This window comes from Globicephala melas, chromosome 2 (genome assembly GCF_963455315.2).
Source record: "Globicephala melas chromosome 2, mGloMel1.2, whole genome shotgun sequence".
Classification (NCBI taxonomy): domain Eukaryota; kingdom Metazoa; phylum Chordata; class Mammalia; order Artiodactyla; family Delphinidae; genus Globicephala; species Globicephala melas.
In genome coordinates, this window is record NC_083315.2 from 166,492,893 (window position 1) to 166,500,970 (window position 8,078).

At 43.1% G+C, this 8,078-nt stretch overlaps 1 protein-coding gene across 2 annotated transcripts in view; it reads right to left on the minus strand.

Moving 5' to 3' along the window:
- The window catches only part of BTBD7 (BTB domain containing 7), a 77,264-nt gene extending 69,712 nt beyond the window's left edge, over positions 1-7,552 (minus strand). For both annotated transcript variants that reach the window (XM_030883499.2, XM_030883503.2), the window contains exon 1: positions 7,418-7,552. The gene's annotated coding sequence lies outside the window, so the exon portion shown is untranslated. The remainder of the gene's footprint in view (positions 1-7,417) is intronic.
- Between the last annotated feature and the right edge of the window lie 526 nt (positions 7,553-8,078).

An 8,078-nucleotide genomic window follows, 5' to 3' on the forward strand; every position in this document is an offset into this window, starting at 1 on the left:
ACTGCACACTAACAACACAATTCATTATTGCTCCTTCCATGATTCCTGTTTTAAGTAGGTAAGAGTGTTCATAAAATTTAAGGAATTGTAGCTAGAAGAGACTGTCAAACTTTTTATCTAAGTGGATATTTTTAGAAAACAATTAAGGGCAAGCAAAAAACATTTTGCATGCCTGGCCTAATTGATTTTTCCATCTCACTTTAGTTTTAAACTCAATAACATACCTCATATTTATTAAAACATTGTTTACAAAGCACTTACTCATGTTATTATTTCATCCTAACAACTCACTGAGTATCTATAGTTTACCAGACACTGTGCTACATCCTACAGGCTTTGGCTCAAACTACAAAGAGTTACGTGGAGGAGTTACACACACGCGCAACTGATGATAAATATAGTAAATAAGGACTGGAAGAAAGGTCCAAAGTACTAAGGGAGCGAGTGTATGATTACTAGTAAAACTAACTTTTGAACTGGGCCTTGAAGAATAAAGACGACTGTAAGAATCAGATTTCTGATGGCAAATAACCCCGAAGAATTGGCTTAAACAATAGGAATATATTCACGAAGAGAAATCCCACGGTAGGGAAAGCCCCAGGCCCAGCACAATACGTGTCTAAAATAATGTTGTCATGCACCTACGTTCGTTCTACCTCTCTGTTCTGCCATCCTCAGGGCATGTTTCATCATCCCCTGTGGTCACAAGACAGCTGCCAGTGGCGACTGGGGCCACATGTTCTCTTGCTCACAAACAATAGGGGAAAAAATCCTCTCCCCCAGAAACAGAATGTCTCTTTCCTTTCAATCTAACTGGGACAAATAATAATTTACAGGGAAATGCCTTGAGCCGACTGGCTTGGAGTAATCAAAATCTACCGCTGAAATGGGTGATGAGTCATCTTCTCAGAGTCTCCTGGATGACAAAGAACAGGAGAACTCCAAGCACTGGGATAAACACATGAAAAACAGAAGTAGTAGGAACAAGAAACAGCTTAGTATGACTAGAGTAATGGGAAATCTAACGTTAGACACAGTCTACAAACTGTTGTGAGTTTGGACTTTACCCAATAGACAATGGGAAGTCAACACAAGTTTTTTAGGTAGGGAAGTAACATCCTCCAATTGCATTTTTTAAAAAGTGTGGTAGCAATATAGAGAACAGCCAGAGAAGGAGAGGAAAAGTGGGAGAACAAATGGCAGAGACTCCACTGGTAGGCTGTTCAATAAATAGTCCAGACTAGTAAGTGGTAACAGGGAGGGAAAGAATGGAACAAAAAAATACAAGGTGGCAAAGCTGCTACGTAAAACACTGTGTGTGTGTGTGTTTTCCCTCTTACAGATGAGGAAAATTTAAGCCTCAGACAGGTAAAATGGATTGCTTAAGATTGCAAAACTATAAATAGTAATCAGAATCTGAATGGAGGTCTGATTCCCAGTCCAGTGTTCTAATACATCACAACTATGTCTAAAAACTCCAACAATGCTCAAAAAAGCAGATTTTTTTTGAATCTTGTGATTTAAAGGATGTTCTGTGTATTGTATTAAAGTGATTTCTGTTTATTCCAACTTTTAATGTTCATTATATGGATTTAATGTCAATTTATAAAACTTAGTACATTATATGTTTTTGAAGTTTCTACATTATCTGAGATAGTAAGGATGCTGTGAAAGACTCAACTTGCAATGTCAAATTCAGACTGCCTGGTCTTCCCTGGTGGCGCAGTGGTTGGGAGTCTGCCTGCCGATGCGGGGGACATGGGTTTGTGTCCCAGTCCGGGAGGATCCCACATGCCGCGGAGCGGCTAGGCCCATGAGCCATGGCGGCTGAGCCTGCGCGTCCGGAGCCTGTGCTCCGCAATGGGAGAGGCCACAACAGTGAGAGGCCCGTGTACCACAAAAAAAAAAAAAAGAAAAGAAAAAATTTAGACTGTCAAAATTTTAAAAATTAAAAGAACTGAAGCTTGCATTAAAAATTTTTGAACTTGTTTTGTAAATAAACTAGGTACTGAATGTTTGAATTTCAATATAAATCTGAAGTTAGTAGCTACATGAAAAGTTTCCTTTAAACTATGCTTCCCTTTGAAATTTTGGATTCTGATAACCAACTTCCATTATCATCAACTTAAAAAGAAAAATGTTGTCTCATCTTAAAAAAGATAATTGTTTTAGAAAAAGTCACTTGCCTGTTTCTTTTTAGAGTGGAGAAGTCTGATTTTGTTTTATTACCACTGTACCAAGACTGGGTTAAGAGGGAAGGTGGTTTAAAACAGAATAAACACTTTCTATAAAAATTATAAACAATGTATTTTTTAGCTTATTGGGTTAAATCTTAGTCTTCTGCTTTTAAATTCAATTAATAACTTTAGTGAGCACCTATGTGCCTGGCACTATGCTAGCTGCTGGGAATACAGCTGGAAGCAAAACAGTACTATAGTTACTCAGGCATATTTTGTATGATTATTTGATTAGTGTCAGTCTTCTCCACTGAATAACTATAGCAGTATTTTTTTCAGCCAGAACATAACTGCAAATGTACAAAGATGATGCTTAAAAAAAACAACCTGACAATAACATTCCACCAATGACACAAGAATCTTCTTTCACCAAGTAGAAACTCCGTACCCATAACTGAATTTTTTTCTTAAAACATACCTGCTAAAACATTCAACAAACCAGGAATATAAGGAAACTAGCTCAACATAATAAAGGTTATGTATGGAAAATCCACAGCTAACATCATACTTAATGGTCAAAGACTGAAAGCTTTCCCTCTAAGATGAGGAACAAGACAAGGATGTGCATTTTCACCATTTCTATTCAATACGGTACTGGAAGTCCTAGCCAGAGCAATTAGGCAAGAAAAAGAAAGAAAAGTCATTCAAACTGGAAAAGAAGACATAAAATTATCTTTGTTAGAAAACAACCTTACCTTATATGTAGAAAACTCTAAAGATTACACACACACACACACACACACACACACACGATTAAAATAAATGAGTTCAGTAAAGTTGCAGGATACAAAATCAACACACAAAAATGAGTTGTGTTTATACACTAACAATGAACAATCCGCAAAGGAAATTAAGAAATCGATCACGTTTACAATAGTACCAAAAAGAATAAAATATTCAGGAGTAAACTTAACCAAGGAGATGAAAGATTTTTACACTGAAAACTACAAAATGTTGTGGGAAGAAATTAAACACAAATAAATGGAAAGACATCTGGTGTTTACGGACTGGAAGACCGGAAGAGATGTCAACACTACTCCAAACAATCTACAGATTCAACGCAATCCCTATCAAAAAAATCCCAATGACATATTTTGCAGAAATAGAAAAATCTATCTAAAATTCATATGGAATCTCAAGGGACCCCAAAGAGCCAAAACAATTTGGAAAATGAACAATGTTGGAGGCCTCACACTTCTGATTTCAAAACTACTATAAAGCTAGAGTAATCAAAACAGTACGGTGACAGCACAAAGACAGACTTACGGACCAATAGATTTCAGAAATAAACCCTCGAATGTATGGTCAAGTGATTTTCAACAAAGATGGGCAGACCATTCAATGGAAAAAAGATAGTCTTTTCAACAAATGGCATTGGAAAAAGTGGATATCCACATGCAGAGACCTAAACATAAGAGTTTTTTTGAGGGGAAAACTCTTAGAAGAGTTTTAAAGGGGAAAAGCTTCATGACACTGGATTTGGCAATAATTTCTCAGATGTACACCAAAAGTATAAGCAACAAGAGAAAAACTAGATCAGTTGGACTTCATTAAAATTAAAAACTTACCAAAAAAACATTTTGGCATCAAAGTACACTCGACAGAGTGAAAAGGCAATGCGTGGAATGACAAAAATATTTGCAAATCATCTATCTGATAAGAGATTGGTATCCAGAATACATAAAGAGCACCTACAACTCAACAACAACAAAGAAGACCAACTAAATTAAAAAATAGGCAAAAAACTTAAATAGATTATTTCTCCAAAGAAGATATACAAAAGGCTGATAAGCTTTAGAGATGCTAATATCACTAATCTTTAGAGAAATGCAAGTGAAAACCACAATGAGATATCACTTCACGCCCATTAGGATGACTGTTATCAAAATAATAAAAACAACAAGTGTTGGTGAGGATGTGGAGAAACTGGAACCCTGACGCATGCTCGTGGGAATGTAAAATTTTCTGGATATATACCCAAATGAAATGAAAGCAGGGACTCAAACAGATATGAGCACACCTATGTTCATGGCAACATTATTCCAAAAGCCAAAAGTGGAAGCATATGAAGTATCAACTGACAGATAAATGGATGAACAAAATGCAGTATATACATACAATGGACTATTATTCAGCCTTAAAAATGAAGGAAATTCTGACAAATGCTACAACATGGATGAACATTATGCTAAGTGAAATAAGCCAGTCACAAGAGGACAAACATTGTATGATTCTACTTACATGAAATACCTAGAGTAATCAAATTCGTAGAGACAGAAAGCAGCATAGTGGTTGTCAGGGGCTAAGAGTAAAGGGAAGTGGGGACTTAGTGTTTACAGGGTATAGAGTTTCAGCTGCAGAAGATGAATGGAGTTCTAGAGATGGATGGTGATAATGGTTGCACAACAATGTGAAATACACTTAATGCCACAGAACTGTACACTTAAAACTGGTTAAAATGGCAAATTTTGTTATGTATATTTTACCACAATAAAAACAGCAACAAAAAAAAAGATACCTGCTCTGCATCTTTCCTAGTGACTCTATCTTAGTGTAGGATCTCATCTCTTCATACCCAGGTAACTGCAATAGCTACTACTGTCCCTGGTTCATTCCACTCTCTCCTCATTCTAACTCAACCAACAGATCACTGACAGGTGCGTCTTGGCAGTTTTAACATATTAATGTGTGGCCTCCAAACTTTCAAAGTCTCCCCATATCTTGCACAAGAGGATAAAAATCCAAATCTCAATCCAGTACTCAAACTCTTCTACAAACATATCCTTTCAACTGTCTAATGTCTTCCCAAGGAAATTCAGTTGTCAGCTCATCCTAGTTTCCCTCTCTATTCCCCTCCCCCAAAGCTAATCTCCACATTACACTCTTGCTTTTCCCTCACAAAGTAACTGCTCCAATCTCTCTGTAAATCTAAACCCTCACAGAAGCTAGCTCAAGTCCCAAGTGTTCCAGGAAGTTATTTAGACTCCTGAGGCCTCACTCATCTCCCTCTAACCAGAACACGTACAGCATACTTTGTTTTATTTTTTTTTGGTACGCGGGCCTCTCACTGCTGTGTCCTCTCCCGTTGCGGAGCGCAGGCTCCGGACGCGCAGGCTCAGCGGCCATGGCTCACAGGCCCAGCCGCTCCGCGGCATGTGGGATCTTCCCGGACCGCGGCACGAACCCGCGTCCCCTGCAATGGCAAGCGGACTCTCAACCACTGCGCCACCAGGGAAGCCCGTACAGCATACTTTGTATTGATAGATTGTTTTCTAGGCTCAGAGGGGTACATCTTATCTTTTCTGAGGGCAAAGTCTACATATTTCACTTGTTTCTTTCTCCAGTAGCTCCTAGTATTGCAAAATACAAAGCAGATCTTCAATAATCACCTGTGTAACTGAACACAAGGTACAACTCTGGTGTGTGAGTTTCAATGACTAGAATATGAAATCAGAAGCATTTGACATGACTACTTCTGAAGGTTAGCCTGTGACACACAACACAGAAAGCTGCTGTGACTCAAGTGGCTATGTGGAAACCAGGTGGTACAACCCGGCAAACACAACACAGGTGCTTTAAATCCTAAAATTAGAGCCTGATACAAAGAACCTGTTTAAATGCTGGTAATGAGGAACAAAACAATATAGTAGTTAGGTTTTGTGGGACAGAATACTGGTTTTACTGAATGCATGCATAAATAAGCAATGCTACAACTGGACAGAAATATAGTCAGTCACAGACCTATGAAAACTCTAAATGAAATGTCAGTTGGTTTTTTATTAAATTCAGGTCAGGGAGAAGAATCTTCATGAGTTACTTGTGGTAACTGACAGTAACTGTCAAGAATCAGAGTGAGGCGCTCTCTCTGATTTCTCCTTTCAACTACATTGTACAAAGACCCAGGAATGAGGATGGTGGTGAAGAATGCAATCAATGAAGAATACGAGGCTCAGGAGTGTAGTGAAAAGAGCTCTCTAAATAGGGCGGAGAGAGGCCTAGATCCTAGTTTTGGTCCAATCCCTCGCCAGCTGCAGAACCCACAGCGAGTCACTCATCTCCCTGGGCCTAGTTTCCCAGTTCTAAAACAAGTCACATCATATTGTTAAAGGTTTTTCTGACTTCAAAATTCCAGGACAAGTTTAATCACAGCTGCCATTAACATGTATGATTCTTGCAATTTCAAATCTTTCTTTCACATTTCCGGGAGAAAGTAATTGATTTCAGCAATGTAAAAGAAATGGATGCTATTCAGAGACAAAAGATTCTGCTACTTGAAAAAACGAAGTAATTCTGTAAAAATGCCTATTTCCTCATTACAGTAAGATGTTTTAGCAGAGGAAACAGTTCTCTGGTAAAACCAAGACTGCTTCTGCGAATTAGGCCTAATCCAGAGTACTTATTATCTGTGCTGGTATGTGAAGAGGTGCTATTGTAGTTCAAAGCAGAAACAACACTCAGGGCTTCCTCCCCCCAAACGGTGAGAAAGTTCTCATCTTCGGGGTAAGGCTAATAAACAGCTGTGCAAATGATGAGACACTGAAAAATGCACGCTTTTAGTCTTTCAAGCACTCCAAGCACAGGATTCTTTACCAACGACTCCGTATTGTCTCTCTCCCAACCTGTCAAAGTGCAATTCCAGTTTGATCCCGAAACAGTAACTTACCCGGACAATCTAACTTCTCCCCCGGGGAGCAGCCGTACACAGGCCTGCACTCCTCGACCCCTGATTCCGGACGGCAGCTCTCACGCCCACCCCGGGGCGGTCACAGACCCGCAGCCGGGTAAACACGCGCCCGAGTCTCGGGAGCGGTTTCCCGGCGTCCTGGGAGCGACGAGTCCCGCCCCTCGTAGCCCCGAGACTGGAGCCGGCCGAGCCGCCGCCGCGGCCACCTCGGGCCGCTCTCCCCGCCCCAAGCGCCACACCTCGCGCCTCTGCCCCCGGGACGGCTGCGCACTGCCCAGCCCGCCCCGCTGAGCGCACCGGGACCGGTCAGCCTGCCACCGCCGCCTCAGCCCCAGACGGACCAGTGACCCTTCCCCGGCCCCGCGCCCCCCGCGGCGGCCGGGCCCCAGCCCTGCGCCCCCACGGCCCCCGCACAGCCCCTTCCTCGTCGGGACGCCCAGCACCGCGCCGGTAACAGCCTCGGCTCACAGCCTCAGAGACATCGAGGGACACTCACCCCGGAGGCTCCTCCCGCCGCTGCTGCTGCTGCCGCCGCTGGGACCGCGGCCGTCGCCCCCGCCGCCGCCGCCTGCACCGCCGTCCGCACCGGCGCCAGCGCCCCCGGCCATCCTCCTCCTGCCGTCGCCGCCGCCACCTCCCGTCTCAGCTCCTGTCAGTGGCTCAGGCTCCGGGGCTTCTCCAGGTTTCTCTCGCCGCCATTTTGACGCCTGGAGCGAGCAGGAGGGGCTTGGCTCGGCGCAGGCCTGGGGCGCCTGCGCGGCGCTGCGGAGCCGGCCCGAGCCCCCGCCAGTCCCCGCCGCCGCCGCCGCGCCCGGGGTCACGTGGGCCGGCGGCGACGCGCGCGCCCTGGCTGGCCGGGGAGGCGCGTTCACGGGACCTGGGATCGGTTGGAGTCGAGTGCGCGCGCATTATTCCCGCTCTCCACTCGGAGTCTGAAGCTCGTTTGCAGCATCTTGCTTATTCCGGGGAATTGTGGCAAATCGTTAAATCTGTCAGAGTGGAATTATAATGACTACGCTACCGCACGACCGATTCTACCAATTCATGTTTCCATTCGGCGGCCGGCATCATGATCTATCGCTCACGACACATCTTTCGTAAAGCGAAGACTGCGCTTCCACAGAGAAGTCCTTTTTGACAGTCTTGGCGTTTTCTTG